The following is a 24283-nucleotide window of genomic DNA, read 5'->3' as shown; positions in this document are numbered from 1 at the left end:
TGGAGGCCATTTGTTCTCACTTCATTGCCCAATTTATGCCATTTGGTACACTTTGGTAAACTTTGGATAATTTTACTAACTCGGATCTTTGAATCTCGTTCTTCAAAATGAACAGATTTCTTTTTTCAAGACATTCCGTTCATTTCAGCAGAATATAATTAAAATGTTAAATTCTAATAACCAAATTCTACAACATATTTACTTACACTACGCTTATCAAATGGCACAACACATCTACTTATGAGGGCAAGTTATGAGAATAAGGGCAAGTTATGAGAAACAGAAACGATTCATTCATTGTTTCAGTTTATGCAGTTGATTCGTTTCCCTCACCTCCTGATCTACAGTAAGTCATTCGTTCTTTTGTCATGTCACATCCCCATTAACTAAAGCTATGCAGTCTGTACCAGAAACAGAATTGATTAGTTCATCTCTCGAGTCTTCGGGGGTTGGAGCTGGAAGGAATACAGCTATGGTCAGATTGTCCTACCAGGACATGCCCACATCAATATTGCGTAATTTTTTAAGCTGAACAACAATTAACTACTGTATTTGCATTTTTGTAAGGGTAGGAATAAAACGACTCGAACCAAAAGACTCAAGAGGTAAACCAATCATTTCTGTTACTGTAAAGAATCAAAAGGATGTTGCACATTATGTGGTCTACACAAAATAAACAAATCCTTCTCTGCGACAGCTCAATTCCAGTGCTAACTGATATTAAAGATAAGTTCAAATTGAATTAATCACTCCGCAGACGTACGCACACAGATACTTTCAGGAGCACAGAATTTTTTTGTGTAACTTTTATTAAATAGGTAGCTTCACAAATGAATCTCTACGTTTTACATGTTTCTAAGGAACATTGCTGTTTTTTAAGTAATTATACTCTTTATTGTTAGTAGAGAGATGTGGATAATTCACACACCCCCAATCTCTCTCTCTTTCTCATTAATTCATTCAAACAAATGCTATTATTCATCCAAATAAATGTTATTTTACTTTGCTACTTCTATCAAGCTGTAACTGATGTCATTTTGTGCTGCAGTAAATCGATGTAACTAATCAGTTTTGACAAGTTGGCAAGTACGATAGGCTACAAAACTTATTAAAAATGACAAAACAATTATTGAAAAAAAGATGTTTATTATTCATTCAACCAAAGAGGACTGGTTATCGGCAGATGCTAATAATCTCAAAACTGGCTTCTACGTATCGATTTGAACCTTCACTAATGGTTTATTTTTGTAACAGCAAACTGCACATACATAATCAAACAAAAGCATTCATTAACAATTTATCAAATTGCAGTTATCATTTGTAATGTAAAAAAAAAAAAAACTGTTTATATGGAATGAAAATTAATTTTAGAATAGTAGTTTAGCGTTGTTGCAATAAGTTGCAAATGTTAAATCAGTTACATCATCCGTCCAGCTGAATCTTATACATAGATATACAAAACCTCTTAGAAATGCATGTATTTATGTGGAAAAAATACAGAGCACTGATGCTGAGTACAGGCTAACTCCAAAAACCAAAGCATTCCTTACCCTCTTCCACCTCTTTATGCCTACTGTGTAAAACCCAGCTGTCCACAGGAAACAGCAGATCTTCATCTCTTCACAGCATAGCAGCAACATTGACTTTGATGGCAAGGAGCTGTAAGCTCAGCAGAACACGTAGGTGGCATGGGGCAGAACATGTAGGTTTTTTTCCTGAAAAGTTTGGCATTCACTCGTGTCTCCGGTTTCAGGCTTCTATTGAGAGAACGACAGGCTGACTAGCAGCTGTCCTGAAGGTCTGTGAGGAAATGAAGGAAGCAAGTAATTAGTTTATGGGGATGAATGGGCATGACTAAGTGATAGAACAACAGAGCATGTCCATTAATTAGGTTTCTAGAATTTCTACTGTGCTTTAGGGGGAGGAACCTCTAATAACGTCTTTTGTACATATCACTCTTGCTTAGATGGAAGAAACCTATACTTTACAACACTGTTTGAAGTACTGAAAGGATTTGTTTCTTAAATTGCCCCACAGCTGTTTCAGCCATTTTCCTCACAGATTTATTCATCACTGGAGGTTATTTCCTGAAACTTACATTGCTCTTTGTGTCTTCTTGCTCCTTTCAACCTTTCTTTGACAGTTATCAGCAAAATGATGCTGTGTTCATTCCAGCTTTATTTACTGAGGCTTTACTAATTGTACTGTTTTCCTGTAAGAACTCAGTGAGACCTGAAGCCTTTACTTGATTTAATTGCTAAAGCTTGAACCGGTTTGTCAGGACTTACTGATGCTCCTGGAATTCATTAATGTCACATTATCGTGAATTTACCTTGTTTTAGATGTCAAGAAAATCATGTGATTGAGCTAAAGGAAATACTGACCGACTAAGCTCCAGGTTAATGACAAGAAATATAATTTATTCTTGGGAAAAAGTGTGTAATTTACCATAAGAGATTAAAAGACTGGGTTAAACTTCAATTATACGTTCAGTGAGTTCAGTGACAGTCATCCTCACCTTGGAATTTTAAAACAGGTCAACACATGTTGCTATTTCATTCAGCTCCGTTCACTCTGCTTTATTCACTCAACAAAGAGCCTGGGAAGATGTTTAAGAAGATGACACACTCCAGTATATATTACTGCTTAGTAATATGTATATATTACTAAACTAGGCCTATGCAGTGTAAACCCAATCACTGTGAAAACAGTTTCCTTATAATAACTCAACAAAAAGTGAGTTGTCCAACTTCTAGGTGTGCTGCTCTCAGTTGTGTGCGAGTACTGGGACTAGAACTGCAAAGACTGCTCAAAGGAAGTCATTTGTGCAGCTGCAACCTATAAATTAGTGGTGTTAAACTTTAACAAGCATGTCACACAACAAGTGCATTGCTTGAATAAAGCAATGTTTCTTGGAGTAGCACTGAGATATTCTGGGGGAGGTTTTTTTTTTTTTTCAGCATAAGCAGAGTGTGAATTCTTAATCCATATCTGACTATAGAGTTATCTGATTTATTTACTTAAATGGGGTGTCATCTCATTTATCATCAGTAAAATATGGAGTGCCACAAGGATCCGTCCTAGGTCCCCTTCCCTTTTCAATATACATGTTGCCCCTTGGTAATATTATTAGAAAATACAGAATTAGCTTCCACTGTTATGCTGATGATACTCAGCTATATATCTCAACGAGACCAGATGAAACTTCTCAAATATCTAAGCTAACAGAGTCTGTTAAAAATGTAAAAGATTGGATGAAAATAATTTTCTCCAATTAAATTCAGATAAGACAGAGATATTAATTATAGGACCAAAAAAAACTACACAGAATCTTGTAGATTACAATCTGCAACTAGACGGATGTACTGTTACTTCCTCTACAGTCAGAAATCTGGGTGTTATATTAGACAGCAATTTGTCTTTTGAAAATCATATTTCCCATGTTACAAAAACTGCATTCTTCCATCTTAGAAACATTGCCAAGCTACGAAACATGTTGTCTGTTTCTGATGCAGAAAAGCTAGTTCATGCATTCATGACCTCTAGACTGGACTATTGTAATGCACTTCTAGGTGGTTGTCCTGCTTCTTCAATAAACAAGCTACAGGTAGTCCAAAATGCAGCAGCTAGAGTCCTTACGAGGTCACTGCACTGGCTACCTATTAAGTTCCGTATCAGTTACAAATTATCATTACTCACCAATAGGGCCCTAAATGGTTTAGCTCCTGCGTACCTAACTAGTCTTCTACCACGCTACAACCCACCACGCTCCCTAAGGTCACAAAACGCTGGACTTTTGGTAATTCCTAGGATAGCAAAGTCCACTAAAGGAGTTAGAGCTTTCTCACATTTGGCTCCCAAACTCTGGAATAGCCTTCCTCATAATGTTCGGGGTTCAGACACACTCTCTCTGTTTAAATCTAGATTAAAAATGCATCTCTATCGCCAAGCATTCGAATAATGTATCTCTTAAATTGTAAGTGTAGTTGCATCTGATCAAATGTGCATTTTTATTCATTAGCTTGGGTTAAACTAATTTTACTTTGTTGGATCAGCAGCTATGCTAATAATGTCTCTATTTTGTTTCTATGTTTTGCCACGGGATTTACATCCCGTGAATAGAGTATCAGTATCTGATCATCATTATAGAATATACAGCAACTGCTTTTTGGGCATCTGCAGAGTCAATCATTCCTATACATACTATATATATGATGACAGGTCGATAGAAGGACAGACAGATTGATGGATGGATGGATGGATGTATAGTGATTAATAGTTAAGGTATTCCACATATACTCTCTATGTGGTGGTTAAGCTGTTCTGTGTGGTTGCTGACTGGTCCAAGTCAAAATAAGCATATAAACACACCTTTCCCCTTGCAAAAGTTAGGTGTCAACTTTGTTTAGTCTGCACCATTACAGTGACAATACTAACTAGGACCAGACTAACAACTTCCTGTCAGCCTCAGTTCAAGTTGGGTGAAAGTGTAACACTGCACCATCAACAGTTCAGACACTAGTGTTCAAGTGCACATCCACAACACATAAATTGTACGGTAGTACAGTATGTAAAGTCTACAGTTGTAGTAAAGTAAAGTGTACAGTACTTTCGTCAAACCTTTGAAGCTTGCATATAATCTATAGCTGCAGATCTATTTGTTTGTAATGACACAGGAAGTGGGTCCGACACTAATAGCAAGAGCTGCCGGGAGAACATGAAGGACTGGATTCAGAAATGCTTTTGACAAACACATCCACATCCTCTCTTTAATGAATATAATGTGGATGTTATGACACAGTGGCTTATGATGTAGCCTGGAGGACTGTTATCACTGAATATCCCTGTTGTCTAAGCAAGAATCTCTGAGAGGTGATTCAGGATCCACAGGCCATGTCCCCATCCATCTGTCCACTAAAAATTCCGTTCATTATAACGCTTCCTGACATTTATGGTTGATGCAAAAGAGACTTCAAATGAGTTTTCACATTGTACACCATATGGCAAAAGTATGTGAACACTGCACAATCAAATATCATACGAGCTTGGTAAGCATTTAATTTCAAAGCAATTTTAATAAGTAGTTGGTACTCTCATACACTGTATATGAGAAAATATGAAAGCGTGAAATTCTAAAGACAACAAGGTTTACAAAATCTAATACCTATGAATGAATACATTATTATATTGTCATTGGACTTTCCCACATACTATAATATGAACTGTATAAACCTTTAAAACATTAGTAATAAATAAAAAAATGTTAGTGTTAAAAATAATATGTGTGTGTGTGTGTGTGTGAGTGGTGTGTGTGTGTGTTTGCAATAAAATAAATGCACTACATTTTTGTGTTAAATATAATTTATCAGTATCTTTTGCTAATTCCAAACCAAAGGGCTTTGACAGCCCTAAAATTTCTCTGAAACTTTTTTGTGGACCCCCAGACGTCCCATGAATTCTCCTGGGACCCTAATTTGAAACCCCCCTCCTCTAGAATTTCATTGTATGGTGTTGGAGTTAAAATGGTATTGTCTGCAAATAAGGGATAACTTATGCTTTTGACCATGTAATGTATAACCGGATTAGCATTTAACAGAATGGAAAATAGAAGAGAAACAATGGTGAAATATGGTGAGAACATGCATCATCATTTGTCACAAGTCATGAGATTTATCAAATGTGTAAAATGAATTGCTACATGTATCTATCCATCTCTTTTAATACATTTGCCACTAATAGCACAGTGTTTGAAAATGTCCCTCCATCCTTTGGAGCACATGCCATCCTCTTTGACTGATCAGTGTTTTAGTGGGAGCAGCAGATAATGTGCCAGGTAATTTCTCACTCCACTACTCCCTGTCAGGATGTGCTGAGGAGAAAGTCCTCTGACATAAAGGATCAAACTTCTTGATTAAACTCCCTGGCTTTCCAAATTTAATCTTGTGCAAATTATCACAGGTTATATTGTATTGTGAATGTTAGCAGAGGAGATAATTATAATGATATGATATTGTATGCTTAATCTAGTTGCACTAATTCATATGTTTCAAATTGATTGCAGTGTTTCAGAGAAACCAAATATTTTAATGGTGTCAGAATCCCAAGTCTCAGTTCGATTTTATTATTATCCTTTTTCAACAGTAGATAGGGGTGACATTTATTTTTTTGTAACATTTACAGTATACACATTAGCTCACTATGCAACTGTGTACACTTATTATCTGAAACAAAGCTCTATTCATAATGCCATTTTAACTAATAATGCTTCTTCCAGTGAACTTTCTCCAACACGTATAACATAAACTGCTTCTAAATCCTCCTAAATTTACATCCCATATCCCATTACGATGGATTCTGGGCACTGCACTATTATGAAATGCACATTAAGTTATTCAGAATTTTTATTATATTTCAAAGCATTATTTATTTATTTATTTATTTATTATGTACAATGGTAATACCATGGTGGTCTTTGAATTACCTTAGTATACCATATAAAAAGGCAAATGTGTATAACTATGGAAATCATACAGTACCGTAATAATACACCAAAGAACTATGATATTGCTATCTAAAACAATAACTTTACCAACAGTACTGCCATAGTTTTTATGGTAACAGATAAAAGATGAATATACAAAATAAACTTTAACATGCAACAGAAAACACAACATCAATATATATAGACAGAATATTATTTTTGTATGTATATGTGTGATGTGATGTGACGTCTACTCCTATATCAACACACTCAGCCATACAGATACATCTAATTTTCAGAGCAGTGGAGAGGACACAGAATTCAGAGATGATGACACTATGAGACCACAGATGCTATGCTTCACTGTAGTTTTGGGATGGGCCTGGGCTCAGTGCTCTATTTTAAGTTTGTCCTGACCTCAGAACCTAGTTTGAAAGCACTGTGCAAAATTACAACAGACCAAAGTCTTGCAGTGCAAACACATTTGATTTCTGTCAGAATACCTGGAGTAATCTGAAACTGCCCTCACTTTGCATCACTTTCTCTTTAAGAAATGAACAAACTGATCACTTCCTCCTCATTTGTCACGGTCTTCCTGTAAGGGTATGTCAGAAACAGAGAGGTCAGCAGGGTCACTGAGAGTTGTCAGGGTGTTTTGATCAAGCCAAACCAAGGGAAAACATAGACAGAAAAAAAGTCTGCTCATCAAAGATATGTTTACTTCTATAGTTAATCATTATTTTATTTATTATTATTATTATTTTAATCAAATATAATGTTTATACAACTGGATAAAATATCAAAGAATTTTAAGCATCCAAATTTCTCTTGTTTGTGCACATATTCCCAATATTCATTTATTCAGCAGTTATCTCCACTGAGCTTTTGTCTAACTGACCTTTTTAGAGGTGAGTGCAAAGAAAATACTTCATTCATTGCTCCTGGAGCCTTTGAACGCTCCCACAAGAGCACTAAATATTTACTTGAGGTGCCTCTGTTTGTTTAAAGTTGGGAGACACACCAGGGATGCTGAAGAGGCCGGTTGGGGGGAACTTGGGACAAAACACCTCTTTGCTGATGATGACTGCCAGACCACTAGGTTGGTCTTGCCTGTCTTCCTTTGAGCACCATTTTTCCTCCTTTTGAGGGCATGAGGGATTGAAGACTACATGCCTGTACTTACACATTTCTCTCTTTTCAAGGTATACTTAGCCTATTGTTATAGTTTTTGCCGGTCTTAAGATTGTACGTTTCACAGTCACGGTATGGATTTCAAGAGCTGAACAATAAATATTGCTTGCATCCAAATTATCAAAGGGGTCATATGATGCTTTTTTAAAAGATAATTAGTTTGTGAATTTGATGTAACAGAATATGTTGACATGCTTTAATGTTCAAAAAACACATTCTTTTTCAAATACTGTACATTATAAGACCTCATTAATAGGCAAAACCTAACCCAACATCTCCGTTCCTCTGATAGCCACCAACTCCAGGTCGCCAAGTCCAAACTCCACACTATGAAAGAAAGTGACGTGACATTCAGCCACGTGAATTTGTGCTCTGCATTTAACCCATCCGAAGTGCACACACACAGAGCAGTGAACACACACACACACACACTGTGAGCACACACCCGGAGCAGTGGGCAGCCATTTATGCTGCAGTGCCCGGGGAGCAGTTGGGGGTCCAGTGCCTTGCTCAAGGGCACCTAAATCGTGGTATTGAAGGAGGAGAGAGAACTGTACATGCACTCCCCCTACCCACAATTCCTGCGGCCCGGGACTCGATCTCACAACCTTGCGATTGGGAGTCCGACTCTCTAACCATTAGGCCACTACTTCCCCTGGAAAGATAGGGCCTTCCAAGTGGCTGCACCGCGACTGTAGAATACTCTCACCAACCACCTAAGGATGCCACAATCTATTGAGGTTTTTAAAAATAATTTAAAGACTCACTTATTTTGTATTGCATTTTCTTAATATAATTCTGTTTTAATGCTGTTTTTGACTGTTTTATGTTCAGTTATTTTATCTTATTTATTATTTATTCTTCATGTGTAAAGGGCAATATAAATAAAATTAATTATTATTATTATTATTATTATTATTATTATTATTATTATTATTATTATTATTATTATTATTATTATTATTATTGTAGGTTCTCTATGCCCCGCCTGTAAAGGGCAATATAAATAAAATGTATTATTATTATTATTATTATTATTATTATTATTATTGTAGGTTCTCTATGCCCTGCCTGTCTTAAACGTGTTGTTTTCTACAAAGTCCCTCCTTCAGACAAGAGCAGTCTGCTCTGATTGGCCAACTGACCCAGTGCATTGTGATTGGCCAAACACTGCAAGCACTCGTCGGAAATGTAGCGCCCCTTTCCATTATCACAAGCTTCATCTTTCAAAATAAATGTAAAGACAGTTAATAATGTCCTTAGTTTTACCATCAGTTCAAGCCTGAAAGGGGAACAGAGTGGTGTGACAGACACAGTGATGAAAATAGTCTACAATGCCGGTGTCTGTTTCTATAATGTGGGGCAGTTACAACTTTGTAAGGACAGTCTGGCACTTCTGACTTACAGCCTGTAAGTAAATTTTTTATATTTAATGAATTTGCCGCTGAAGATTCACAAGAGTTTTGAGCAGTGTAGCGTAGCACTTGTTGTTTGTCGTTTCTCTGATCACAAATGCAATAATCTGTAATTATGTTCCCACTGGATGCAATAAATGCCTTATTTATAATCTGTTTTATTGTTTTTGTCTTGTTGCCAATCACAACGCACTGGATACCTGCCCAATCAGTGCACACCTCGTTTTTAAGAATGATGAGCTTTGTAAAAAATGGAGGTGTTTCAGAAAGGCGGGGCATAGAGGATAAACAACAATGTTGTTGTTTTTACCTTAAACTGCATTGAACACAATGAATTACACTAAATACGCAAAATAATGTTCTTTTTAGCAGCGTCATTTGAACCCTTTAAGTACCTGGGATAAAAATGAGTAAATGGCTGTAAAACTGTTCAACGGGCAAAAATATCAGGATATCAACTCTCTTGAAAAAATGAAGTGAGGGAATTTAAAGGAAAGTGCAAGAATTAAGCTGTCTTACATTTTAGAGCCAGATTTTCTAAATAAAGAAAACTGACCAACACAATCTACAAAAAGCAGCACAAATTGGCAAAATGGGTTAAGACATGCTTTTTTGAGCATTAAATAATGGCACAGATAAATAGATTGGTGCTCCCTTGCCCACCCTTCAAGAACTGTATACATCCAGAGTGAAGAAAAGGGCTCAGAAAATCACTCTGGATCCCTCTCATCCAAGTTACCCCATCTTTGAACTTTTGCCATCTGGCAGGCGCCTCAGAGCCGCAAATACCAGAACAGTCAGGCACAAGAACAGTTTCTTCCCCCAGGCAGTCTATCTCATGAACAGTTAAATGTTCCCCACTTACGCAGTAAAAATAGCCTTATATTTATTTGTTGCCCCTTCATCCTAGTACATCTCTGCATCTTACTAAATCCTATTCCATTATCATCTATAGCACAACTGTTTATACAGTTTATTTATTTGCAAAAAATATATAAAATATTGTATTTTATTTTATTTTTTGTCTGTGTTGTTGTCTCTGTGCACAGGAAGCTTATGTCACTAAAACAAATGCCTTGTATGTGCAAGCATACTTGGCAATTAAGCTCTTTCTGATTCTAAATATGAAAACTGCCACAAACCATTGGAAATCATGTTGCATCATTTATTCAAATACTCACCATCCCATTATTTTTGCATCTGAAAGAGAATCTCCTGCAAATGCGTATGTAATAAGGTCAACTGCAAAAATATTTGTCCACGCCTTTTCAATGCTGTTTTTATTTGTATTTTTTACTTAGTAAATCCTGACTGTTTTTTAATGCCAAAAGTTTGCACTAGTGCAAGCTGTAGGTAAATGTGTCTCTTAAAATCTTCTTTAAAGTAAAAAAAATAACAAAAACGATCCCATTTACTTCCTTAGTACATGTTCTTGGTCTTGTAGAACTTGTAGTAGCATATTTAATTTTTGACAGGACTGAAATTATAGACTTTCTTTCTAATAAAAACTCTCATAGAAAAAAATCATAAAACCATTTAGAAAAATGTCAGTTTTGAAAGTTAAATATTCTAGGACCTTATACAGACTACAAATCTATCCCTCACAGCCTCATTTTCATCCACATGAAATTCAATATGGCATCCACACTGACTAAAGTCCATTGTCCATGATTCATTGGTGCACATTATTCCACAAATATATATATATTTTATATATATATATAGGTGTACGTAATCTTTGACATTATTGTTTTTATTGTATTTTTCAACAAATAAATTCAGCCTTGATTAGCATAAGATATATATTTTTACATGGTAGTGTACTTAAGGCCAGTATTTATTTGTGCTAATCATCCACAGAGTAACTTCCAGAGCAAAGCATGTGTAATCCAGTTATGCAGTTCATGTGTCAGTGTTTTCTGCTTGCTTTATCTGGTCTTTCAGACCTTAGGAGTTACAGCTGAGATCACTGCAGTGGGACAGTTAACCAGGGACTGGCATATACAGTGATTCAGCATCAACTGAAAAATGCTTCATCCCTCCCTGCTTTCCCATATTTAACAGTAAACTCATCAAATTATTTTTACAAACAACAATAATCTGGTGAACAAAAGAACAAGACGCTTTGCACATATAGGGCTGTTTACATCACCATACCTTTAAGTACCAAAGTACAGTGATGGTAACAGATAGTAATACCATGGTATTTTGATACATACTGTACCATGACACTGAATGACTGCATGCAAATTAATATACCAGGTTATTTACAAAGAATAACAAGTAACACAACCAAAAAACAACAACATAGTATAACCATAATATCATATTTAAAACAATGTGGTAATATTATATTACTTTAGTGTAATATGCACACTTTTCTTAATGATTTCTTTCCGTCATTACCTATTTTTAGTCTTTATTAGTGAGAACTGCATGTGGAACAATGAAATTTCCTATTTAGTGTTACATTTATTGGAAAAATACCCAACTGTATAGGGCAATAAAAACACATGATAAAAAGACTCCTCTGTAAAGATAATTGCTTTTACAGTCCCAGCGGACACGTTGTTTCATGGATCAGCAGTTAATTCGATTCGTAGAGCTTTTATTGAAGAATGCACTGACTCAATGAATTACAGTATTTGGCCTGAAGAACTGAGAATTACTTACTGACAATGACTTCAATAGAACTGACTTTGCTCTCTTCAAAGCAGCTGACATGAAGTTATTTGCTACACTGAGTTGTCAGTCTGTTGTGCAAATGAATAGAACAATTGATGTTGACGAGCCTTAACAAGACTTAAGAATTCTGATATGAAAGCCATATAGTTCCCGGTCGCTCTCTTTTTTTTAATTTTCTGTTCTCCCACTCATCTCCTGTTCACTCGTACCCAAAACACAAAAGTGCACGGCTCAATTTCTTTATTGTTCTTTTCACTTTCTTCCTTGTGCATAATCTTTTTCACACACTGTCATGCTGAGAAGCTCCAAATGTTTATGTCCCATCAGTCTTTTCCACTTCTGACCCTGCCGAGCCCCCACAGAGTGACTTCTGACCTCCCACCTGTTACTTCCTGTCACTGGATTTGAAGAAGTGCTTTGAAAGTATCCAGGTAATTAATTAAATATTTATTTGTATATATTAAGTAATCATAGACTGCTACATGAATGAGATGGAAATTAATTGGCACTTCTGGTTCCATCATCCCAGAAGTCAAGTTTTTTGTTTTTTTGTTTTTTTTTGGGGGGGTGGGGGGGGGGTTACATTAATCTTTTATTCTATGATTTTCAAAGCTTTTACATGTCTTGAAAAAGGGCATTTGATAACAAGCTAAATGAGACTACAGATGTTGTCAAAGTCATTAAATCTCATCATGTCGAAACACGTAACTTGCGACTATTTCACACTTTTAAATAAAGAGTGAAATAATTATCAGGGCCTTAGTGGTGGTGACATTAAAGTAATGTGACCATGGTGTAGATTGTTTAACCTAACCTTTGCTTTGTATTTGTTTATTTACTTATTTAGTGAAAAATAAGAAATATATATTTTGTTGGTCACAGAGCTAATAATAAGTTAATGAAAAAAAAAATAATAATAATGTTCGATAAATAATAAATGATAATATAACTAATAAAGTTATAAATATATATATATATATATATATATTAGGGGTGTAACGGTTCACAAAATTCACGGTTCGGTTCGATACGATACACTGATGTCACGGTTCGGTTCGGTTCGGTTCGATACGTTTTAGATACAGCAAAATGTAAAAACATCTCAACTTTTCAGAATGCCGCAAGCGCACCGCGGGTCATGTGACAAGAACCAACCAATCAGCTTCATCCTTTCCCGTAACAACGTTGAGAGCTCAGCCAAGATGAAGGAACAGCTGATCATAGTTGTATATGGATTGCAATTTTGAAATAAATTCAGTAGCAGAGCTACTGCAAGCGATTTTTAGAGCTGCAAATCCATTTATCCTTCGCTGAAATTTCCGCGTCTCATGGAGAGAGCACGTCATTGTTGCTTAGCAAAGACAGACGCCTCATGAGCGCTTCTGCCCGAGCGCTTTGGAAAGGAGGAGAAAGACGCGCTTAGCGTTTTCCATGCGTTTTTAGGCACGATATGTGAACGGCCCCTAAGGCGCTCGCTCACTCAGCACGCGCTGAAGGCTCGTTGCAAAATGTCTAATGCATTTAACAGACCAGAAATATAAGATCCTAAAATAACCAACAGGTCTGGTGTTTGGGTTGGATTCCCTGTAAGCTATAGTGTCTAAATGCTGCAGGGATAGTTTGCTGCGTGCATGTTTCTCCTTTTTTTCGTCTTTTCCCAGATAGTACTGACGCATATATCCCAGATATTCCCGCTGGTTTTTTTTTTTTTTTTTTTTTGTAATCCCGCTGGTGTACCCTGTCATGTTGCAGATGCGATACCGTTGTTTTTTTATCCACCACTCTCTTGCCATCACCATTATAGCTTAAAGGGAATCCAAAGTGCACCCAAACACCAGACCTGTTGGTTATTGGAGGATCTTCTCATTTCTAGTCTGTTAAACGCATTGGCTATTTTGCAACGAGCCTTCAGCGTGTACTGAGTGAGCGAGCGCCTGACTGAGTAGCCTAAAACATATAAAGCCATAAACATATAAGATGGTGTTTTTTTCTTCTTCGGGAGTGTCAGGGGCGTTGCCTGTTACGTTGTTTGGGTTATTGGGCTACCTTGTTGAACGCATATCATTATATTTCTTTCTCTCTCTTTTTTTTTTTTTTCAAATATAATTAATTACTCCAACGAACCGTTCGGTATACATAATGCGTACCGCGTACCGAACCGAAAGCGTCGTACCGAACGGTTCAATACGAATACGCGTATCGTTACACCCCTAATATATATATATATATATATATATATATATATATATATATATATATATATATATATATATATATATATATATATATATATATATATATAAAACTTTATTAGTTATATTATCATTTATTATTTATCGAGGACTTGATAAGAGGGTTTAAACAAAAAGACATGACAACCAAAGCCAAGACATCTTTGAAACCATGTTCAGTCTCCAAAACTTTCCACTGAGCCATCAGAAACAGGACGACCAGCCTCTAGATATTCATTGATACTATACAGTCTATAAAAGCTAAACTATACCATCACTTGACCCGAGGGAAAAAAATATATTTAACTCAACTATTAAAAGTTTAACTAGATTACATTTCTTTTTTACTAAATGTTGACAAAATATGTCACAGATTTTTGTCACTTAAGTTGTTCTGTTATTTTTGTTATATAGGAAAGCTTTCCAGTTAAGCATTGTAGTTTACTGCCTTTGTGAGTTCCATACGACATCTGATAGTCAAAACAAAATACTGCTTGGATTTACCAGCATACAGAAGGGTTTACATTTCATTGAACATTTCACATCAACACTGATTAATAAATCATGAGATTATCTGTAGCCTTACGGTGACCCGGTATTGTGTAACATCCAGTCGATGTATTGCCGCCATTCATATTCTATAGGCAGCACAGACCGAACACTCAATCTGTTTACATTGAGAGCACAGATGGGGCAGTCATGTAAGGATTCAGTCTGCTCTCCGTGAACTCATCACCAGCAGCTTCTCTGAAATATTCAGTGGGACAGAGAGAGAGAGAGTTTCTGTAAAAAGAATTAAACAGATTCCTCCCTCAGTGGAGTGGAGATAAGACAGACCTCTCTTCTATACAGAGACAAAGAGATTGCGAGTCTAAGTAAGACATGGACAGAAGGAGACTGTCACCTCCTCCATATGGTGGCTGTTCTCCTCAGTGGGACTAGTGAATGGGGTAATAAATCCCTCTTTTGAACAGAGAGGCAAGTTCTAATAGAAGCCCTCAGACGGGGCACATCAGAATATGTTTCTCCTCTTCAGATGTCGGGCCTCAGGAAGATAGAAAGCACTAAACTCAATATGGCCCAGAGAGATCAGAGCATAATCACATTGAAGTTTCAGTGAAGCACAGGTATTGAACTTACTGTACATTTAAGAATAACGGGAGCTTTGGAGATACATAAATGTCTTTTTGGGGATTACCACATCAACGTCCAAAATCAGACATCCCTGTTAAGGATTTTAAGATGTATTATTTCATCGTTTGTTGTAAACCCTATGAAAATATGCATGAGGCGAAACAATATGTAAAGACCTACAGCTTCTCAAAAGGTGACAGAAAGACACATGTAAGGACATCAGGGTACATTTTCACAAACATTGCAGTGCTGAAGATGGCTGATTTATGCAATAATCAATCAAATAATCAAAATAATTTTTAAAATAGCTAGAACGATCTGTAGACTTCTCAGAACCAACTCATATTTCCATGAGCCAATCAACAATATATCTCTCACCTGCCACAAACACACATGCCACGTCCTACAAGTGAAAATTAAAATTAAAATTAATTAAATAAAAAAAAAAATAAACATTTACATTTTTAAACATATTACAAGTAAAATTTATAGCAAATCACAGTTGGTTTTATTGTATTGTATTTTTGCTTTTCGAAACTATTTCAAAATGTTTTTGGTGTTTGAAATAAGACTGTATTTAAATAAAATATAAGTTAAAATTGGATGAGAAAAAAAAAACTTAAAAACGATACTTTGACAATAGACATGTTGCCTAAATAAGTACTAAATTAACTAAAATGAAAATATAGTTGCAAGCATCAATTAAGGGGCCAAGCACAAAAGAAAATATGTCTTTAATTACTCAATAAAGACCAGGGTTCTCCAACCTTGCTCCTGGAGAGCTACCTTCCTGCAGACTTAAGTTTCAACCCTGTTTCAGCTTGTCCTAACCTGTCTGTTATTAAGTAGCCCTGATACCCTTATGCTTAGTATAACATTTAATAAATTTGGTCAGAATCTGCTAAAGCATTGCAAAGATATAGCCTCATGTCCATTTCCACACAAATTTCAAATGCTTTAAAGTTGCAATATAATGCCTTGATACAATTGTTATCTTGGGTTTAATTTACCCCAATAACATAATATTTAGCCCTAAAATGTTAATTTTTCCAGCGGAAATTCATCAAAAACATGTATTTTACCCCACTGGAATGTGATTTTTACTGGGGCATCCCCCTCAAAATTTGATTGGGCTAGTTTTGAGTATTAGTTGGGCAGGTCTTGTGAAAACCTGCCAACCCTGGCAGAGCTTCAAGAGCTCATGCTAGTGGGCATACTGGTGTGTTACAGTTAAACTGGTGGTGACCGTGTTACTGACTTCACATTGCTTCCAAATGCAATTTTTTAACTACCACATTCCTATTTACGATCATTCTGGTGGCACGTGAAGGCAGCTAGAGACAATGGTAGCTTTAGCAACATTAGCCTTACAGAAAGCCAAGAAGCTCTTTTGGAAAACAAAATATGATGCATGATGTCTGGAGGCTGGATGTTTGCACTCAAAACGCTGATATCTATCCCTCTTTCAGAAGCAATCTTTGTACAACTCCAGTGCTGATCCGACCCTCGTTTGTGAGGCAGTCTGGTGTAAAATGTTAGCACAAATTTATGCAGCTTCTTACTCAGGGATGTGTATATGCTAATACTATGTCATCATAGTACTGAGAAACCTGGAACTGCTAGTGTGCAGAGACTGTTTGTGAATTATTGGGGTTATAAAACAATAAGTGATTTATTATCTTTATATAAATATTTTTATCATTATAGTCTGATTGTTTTCACACACTGTGGCCACAGAACTGTGTTCAAACACCTTCTAAAAGTGATTTTTGCATTCAATAGCACCTTTAATGACCATTACAAGAACGGTTTGGTCTAATGGAAATCATTTTAGAAATGTTTGCCACCATTGTCTGAAGATGTTCTGAACCAATTTTGGTGATAATCAGACAATATAGGAAAAGTGCATAAAAAACTGAATTTCTTTGCATTTGACTAGGCATGAATCAGAGGAAAAAATATTTAGTTTTAGGCCCTATAATTCAAAAGCTATTGGCAGAAATTAATGCTGATTTGGCTAATTGGTGGTGCTATTGAGTTTGCTTGGCTCCTAATAAATTAAAGCTAAATATAGCATAAAAACTCTGCCTATACTACAAAAGGACAAAAGGCAAAATAAATGAATACAAATAAAATGTTGAATTAAAAAAAAAACTTAAAATATAAACCTAGCTTAAATGTTAAATGTAAAAAAATAAAAATGAAAATAAAAATGAAAATATTATTAAGAAAAAATACTACTTTCAACAAAGTAAACAAAATAATAACAAAAATGACTACTTGTTATGTCATGAACTGCTCTTAACCATTCAGTCAGTAATGACCAATGAGTTTGTTTTTACAAAACTAATTTACAAAACTAATTTGCTCATAAGAGTCACTGGCTACCATACTGTATTGGTCCTCTGAACTCAAGATCCTTTCAGACAGACAGACAGGCAGACCGTCTGTCATAGTAGAGGAAAGAAATCAGACGTTTCCTTATTCACATTTCTTTGTAACTGTCATTCGTGCTCCAGGTCAAATTTCAGAGTCAACTTTCCCAAACAGCCATTATCAGATAGCAGCCCTAAACAAATTTCGAACAAACATTTTATTGTACTGTTCCTTGATCTTTTTTTCTCCTTCAAAAGATGTAGGATGTCATGTCAAGACACATTTCTATACACTATACACACTGAGACAGGCACTATTAAAAAGGAATGAATCCAGTTTTCTGCTTTATTGTGATGGCTAGGCAAGTCCTGACCCTTGTGAGTGTGCATCTGCTCCAGTGTGAAAGATTTCTCCTTCACACCCAAACAAACAAATTAAATTGGTCCACTTAATCAACACAGTGGGTTAAATGCTGCCTAGGGCTGTTGGTTTAATTTCCTCTGATGTTCAGTAAGTTAGGAAAATTATTAATGGTGATTATTAGAGTCTAACTACATGATCAGTGTTAGTTTAGTGCCTTTACACCAATTAGCAGGTTGGTTAACATGGGTTGCATTCAATCATGTATTAATCAATATTATTACCTGCTGGCTCTGTTGAACAATTGATTCTGATTGGTCAGTCATTGTGAGGTATGTTATATAAGGGATAATGTACATCCAGCTGCTTCGCGTCAGGTTCCTGATCACCCTATCTTGGTTTATTCTGTGAGAACAACCGGCTGGATGTACATTATCCTGCTTATTAGACGGCTACTTTCCACATAAGTAAATAATTCAATGCAAAATATTGATTTGAGTTGAAATATTTGAATGCAAAGCTTCTGTGAAGACAGTGTCATGATCTCAAGTGAGAGTACCCGTCATGTCCACCAGAGGGCACTCCAAATTGGACTTCACATATCCATTGAACTGCATTTCCCAAGCACCCTTCCTTGCACTCTGATTACTCTCCAGCTGCAGCTCACTGGATTTTAGTATTTAAGATGTGTTCGCCGTCATTGACCCCTGCCTGTAAAGTGACTTGACATACAGCCAAGTATGGTGACCCATACTCGGAATCCGTGCTCTGCTTTTAACCCATCCAAAGTGCACACAGACAGCAGTGAACACATACACACCGTGAATACACACCCAGAGCAGTGGGCAGCCATTTATGCTACGGCACCCAGGGAGCAGTTGGGGGTTCGGTACCTTGCTCAAGGGCACCTCAGTCAATCAAGGGCACCTACAATTCCTGCCGGCCCGAGACTCAAACTCACAACCCTCCGATTGTGAGTCTGACTCCCTAACCATAAGGCCACGACTTCTCACCGTCGTATGACCACAATGTTTTTTTATTAAAGCTTGCAAATAGATTCCACTCATTCGCTATAGAAGACCTCGCCACAAATTTATCCAGCGACCCAATGAACACTGGTTAGGTATGAACACAGCAAGTCTGTTATCAGGGCACACAGACTATCAAATGTTACATTGGGGATTACTTGGCCTTAGCCAATGGCTCAGATCTACCGGACTGCCTGTTAATAGACTTTTTCTCTGATGGCCTAAAGTAATTCATGAGGGTCCTCGTTCATCATTCGGCAACTTCTTGGGTTATGTACTGCGGACTGCTGGATCAGCGTTCACTGTGGGTGTTGTGGATTAGAAACATCGCAGTCCTGCAGTATCTCCAATTCCAGAAATGTTCCACGACATGGCCGAGAGAGACAAGATGGCCGCCAGCCCAGCACTTCTGCACAAGATGGCCGCCAGCCCAGCACCTCTGCACAAGATGGCCGCCAGGCCAACACATCTAAACAAAATGGCCGCTAGCCCAGCGCCTCTGCACAAGACGGCTGCCAGCCCAGAGCCTCTGCACAAGATGGCCGCTAGCCATAGTCAGTTAGTCATTTTTCTGGGTGGTTTCTACTACTTTCCTAAGTGCCTAAGTCAAAGAAATTATAGTCTCTAAAAATAATTGTATTATCTGCAAGACAAAAAAGTCTGTTAGCCTTGAAAAGTATTACAACACGTACCTTTCCTAAGCAAGCTGCACAATCACTCATGTACAAGTTATTATGTTTATTGCTTAGTGTTAGGGTATGTTGAAATACATCAAAAATAGTAACATTAAACACCACAATCTAAAAGTTTATTAGCTGAAAAAAGTTGATTTCACTAATTCCATTCAAAAAGTGAAACTTGTATATTACATTCATTCATTACACACAGACATATATATTTTAAATGTTTATTTCTTTTGATTTTGATGATTATAACTGAAAAGTAAGGAAAATCACAAATTCAGTATCTCAGAAAATTCTAATATTGTGAAAAGGTTCAATATTACAGACACCTGGTGCCAAACTCTAATCAGCTAATTAACTCAAAACACCTGCAAAGACCTTTAAATGGTCTCTCAGTCTAGTTCTGTAGGCTACACAATCATGGGGAAGACTGCTTACTTGACAGTTGTCCGAAAGACGATCAAAGACACCTTGCATAAGGAGGGCAAGACACAAAAAGGTCATTGCAAAAGAGGCTAGCTGTTCACAGAGCTCTGTGTTCAAGCACATCAATAGAGAGGCGAAGGGAAGGAAATGTGGAAGAAAAAAGTGTAAAAGCAATAGGGATAACCGCACCCTGGAGAGGATTGTGAAACAAGACCCATTCAAAAATGTGGGGGAAATTCACAAAGAGTGGAGTGCAGCTGGAGTAACTGCTTCAAGAACCATTACGCACACACGTGGAAGACATGGGTTTCAGCTGTCACATTCCTTGTGTCAAGCCACTCATGAACAACAGACAGCGTCAGAAGCATCTCGCTTCAAAAAGGACTGGACTGCTCCTTAGTGGTCCAAAGTTATGTTCTCTTATGAAAGTAAAGTTTGCATTTCCTTTGGAAAACAGGGTCCCAGAGTCTGGAAGAAGAGAGGAGAGGCACACAATCCATGTTGCTTGAGGTCCAGTGTAAAGTTTCCAAAGTCAGTGATGGTTTGGGGTGCCATGTCATCTGCCGTAGAGCTGTAATCGGGCCATAAAAGTTAGGCCCGAAAGGACCCGAGCCCGATAGGTTACATTTTAATTGACAGCTTTTTAAAAGCCCGAACCTGTCTTACAGCCAGACTTTATTCAAATGTGCGCACGCACACAGCTATTTTGCCTTTTGTCAAGAATGAGTGCAATAACGAAATTAAGATAAAGGCTCTGCCGGATTTGCTTCGCCACTAGCAGCTGACATTTAATAAAAGAATAATGCCAACCTTAGCGTAAATACTCTGTCCACATTATGCATTTAAGTCTCAATGAATATTTAGTTATCCTTTGAAAAACCTTTACTCACAGATATTAGGCTAAGCCTATATGTTTTTGTGGAGGGAAATTATTGAATCCACTCTAGTTGTCTTCAGCGCGTTCCTGCACTCACTGATGGTGCGTCATTATTCTCATTATAAACATGGTCAAAACTTTTCCACATCTCAGACTTTGCTTTAGTTGCTGGTGCAACCAAAACGTAATCGGCAGAGGCAAGCCTCCGTTAAACCTACTCAGCATCCATTTTCGTATCTTTCTCGTGCTAATCGAAACACATCACATAACCACTCATTTACCTCGCAAACCGGAGCGCAAGCCCAAGCCTGGCCCGACCCCAGCCCGAGCCTGCGTAAGATCATATAAATTAAGCCTGAACCCGACCGAACCCGTCGGGCCCATCAGGTTCGGGCAAAGATCTTAAGCTCTAATCTGCTGGTGTTGGTCCACTGTGTTTTCTGAGGTCCAAGGTCAATGCAGCCGTATACCAGGAAGTTTTAGAGCACTTCATGTTTCCTGCTGCTGACCAAGTTTATGGAGATGCAGATTTCATTTTCCAACTGTTCTTGGCACCTGCACACAGGGCCAAAACTACAAGTACCTGGTTTAAGGACCATGGTATCCCTGTTCTTAATTTGGCCAGCAAACTCGCCTGACCTTATCCCCATAGAAAATCTATGGGGTATTGTGAAGAGAAAGACGCAATATGCCAGACCCAAGAATGCAGAAGTGCTGAAGGCCACTATCAGAGCAACCTGGCTTCTCGTAACACCTGAGCAGTGCCACAGTCCGATTGATTCCATGCCAAGTCGCATTGCTGCAGTAATTCAGGCAAAAGGAGCACTAACTAAGTATCGAGTGCTGTACATGCTCATACTTTTCATGTTCATATTTTTCAGTTGGCCAAGATTTCTAAAGATCCTTTCTTTGTATTGGTCTTAAAGGATGGTGAAATGCTCGTATTTTCAGCCGTATATTTATGATCCAGAATCAGATCCAGAGGCTGAAATTTAACAAGAGCGCAGCAGCAGCAACGCCTACAGCAGGACGTCTCTATGTGGTATGTTGAAACTGTATATATTTGCTTAGCGGTTTTGTAAAATGACTAAGTTCCACTTTATGTCGTCTTTTTTTTTTTTTTTTTTTTTTTTTTTTTTTAAGGTGTACATGTGGAAAGTGCAGTTTAATGACAACATCGCATGCTGTTTACTTGATGTGCTTAAGCGCCGATAGCTAAGTTAACAACACAGAGATATTTGAAGCAGTTTTACTCACCGCTTGCGGTTCCAACACACGATCGTGACCCTTTTTTGTTGGGACTGCATTAACCTTAAGAAATAAACGATATGCAAATCCGGCGTCAAACTGGGCCTTGTTTGTAAAACAAGCATCTTCGAAATGCAGGTGAACAAACAAAAACACTTGCATAACTCCGTTGATGCTCTGTAAAAATAAACTCCACTGGTCCCTTAATGCTGTTTTTTTTTTTTTTTTTTGGTAATCTGTGCAGGGTTGTCTTGCCCTGGCAACCAAAAACTCACTTCTTTTTGTGACATTTCAGTCTCTCTCTCTGATCAGTGAATGTCTCTGCTCTTCTCTACGGGAGCGCGCGCTCTTCCGGGAGAAGTGCCCTTAGGACCCATATAAGGAAATTCCGCTCCATCTAACGTCACACAGACCCATACTTGAAAAAAACTTTCTGAAACTTGTGACAAACCGGAAGAGGTAATTTTGGAACAAAATTTTTTGAAACTTTGTCCATGTTTAGCATGGGAATCCAACTCTTTAACAGTGTAAAAAACTCAGTATGCATGAAATAGAATTTTCCTTGTCAGTTATAATCATCAAAATTAAAAGAAATAAACATTTGAAATAAATCAGTCTGTGTGTAATGAATGAATATAAAATACAAGTTTCACTTTTTGAATGGAATTAGTGAAATAAATCAACTTTTTGTTCTAATTATATGATCAGCACCTGTAGTTTATTATTGCATGTATGTGTTAGTGTGTAGTTCTTTGTCCGGCAGTGTCTGTTGTCCTGGCATGTAGTGTGTTGGCAGGGAAACAACCACACTGTATGTAGTAGCAATGACTCACAAATTAACAGAAGCTGGAAAATGGGCCAGCCCATCATCTCGCTATGGCTTTTTCAATCCATCTTTTTTCGACCTCTGCAGCTGTTGACTTTCAAATGGTTTGACTCACGCTTTCAACCTTAGTAATACTGAACTCTTAACAATGTAAACTGTGTGAATGTTTGTGCTGAATATCCACCAACAGGCTATTAATCGCAAAAAGTAATTAAAACTATTCAACATCTAACCAATATATTTCTGCATCTTCATTTCTTTCATTACATCTTTTTTCTCAAACTGTTCTTTGTGGTCATCATAGGCTTATTTGTTTTAACCTTCATTATCATTGCAAATTACCACACTATGACACACCCCTACTATGGGAACCAACTGGCCAATGAGAATTGACCTTAGGCTAAATTCTGTTAACATGAAGGTAAATTAGATGAGAAGAGATTAGGAGAGGAGTCTGAACTTGACTTTTTTTTGTGTCAAAGGGTGTGGGAAAGGGCGGATGTCTGCCTGTGGAGATGTTATATCACAATTTTAAAGAACACATTTAAAGATAAACAAATAATCCATAATTCAGTCCACATTCAGAGGATGTTTTTATGTGGTTTATGAGAAAAAAACAAAATCTTAAAAAATATAAAGGTCATACCACAAACATAATCAATACATATTTATTTATGTGGCTGTAAAAATTTCACAGCATTCATATTGTTTGCATAGGCTACAAAAGTACTTTCCTTTCAGTCAGTCACTTCAACGTATGGTCAAAGTTCCAACACTTAAGGGTCGCACCTGGGAGCCCAGTCACCTCTGACATCATTGAAAAAAGGTAAATGAAATTTGCAAACAGATGAAGTGTCTTTCTATGAAAGGCAGCACTTCATTCACATCTTGTATTCCTTGTTGTTGGATTTCTCATTCAGGCCTCAAGAAGAGGACGAGTTTTCAATTGCAGAATTGGAGGGTAGGCTGGAGCCATCAGAAGCAGATGACTCAGTTGAAGATGCACCTCCGGGTGCTACATTCCAGTCTGAGGCTGACACTGAGATGGTGACCGTGCTTATCTGGCAGCTGAGAGCAACTGGCTGCATTGGACTTGCCCACTCTGCCCTAAGTGCTTTTGACTGGATAATTGGTTCCAGCCACAATCCACCCCAGTTCCTTTCTTCCCAGAAGTGCACGAGAAGCTGATGAAAACGTGCAAGGTACCTTTTTCTGCCAGACCACTCTACACCGACTCCTCCATTCTCACCACACCCATGGCGGTCCAGCGATGGGGTATACAGAGGTCCCCTAAGGTGAAGAGAGTGATTGCAGTGCATCTT

At 37.4% G+C, this 24283-nt stretch overlaps 1 long non-coding RNA gene across 1 annotated transcript in view; it reads right to left on the bottom strand.

Annotated features, from left to right (window-relative positions):
* Window positions 1-24283, bottom strand: part of LOC127945912 (uncharacterized) — a 47486-nt gene that overhangs the window by 13747 nt on the left and 9456 nt on the right. Inside the window, exon 2 of the long non-coding RNA XR_008150974.1 lies at window positions 1551-1800. This is a non-coding gene — a long non-coding RNA (uncharacterized LOC127945912). The remainder of the gene's footprint in view (window positions 1-1550; window positions 1801-24283) is intronic.

The sequence above is a fragment of the Carassius gibelio genome, chromosome A24, assembly GCF_023724105.1.
Source record: "Carassius gibelio isolate Cgi1373 ecotype wild population from Czech Republic chromosome A24, carGib1.2-hapl.c, whole genome shotgun sequence".
NCBI classification, from domain to species: Eukaryota; Metazoa; Chordata; class Actinopteri; order Cypriniformes; family Cyprinidae; genus Carassius; species Carassius gibelio.
The sequence above is the reverse complement of the archived record's forward strand: the minus strand, read 5'-3'. Positions and strand labels throughout refer to the sequence as shown.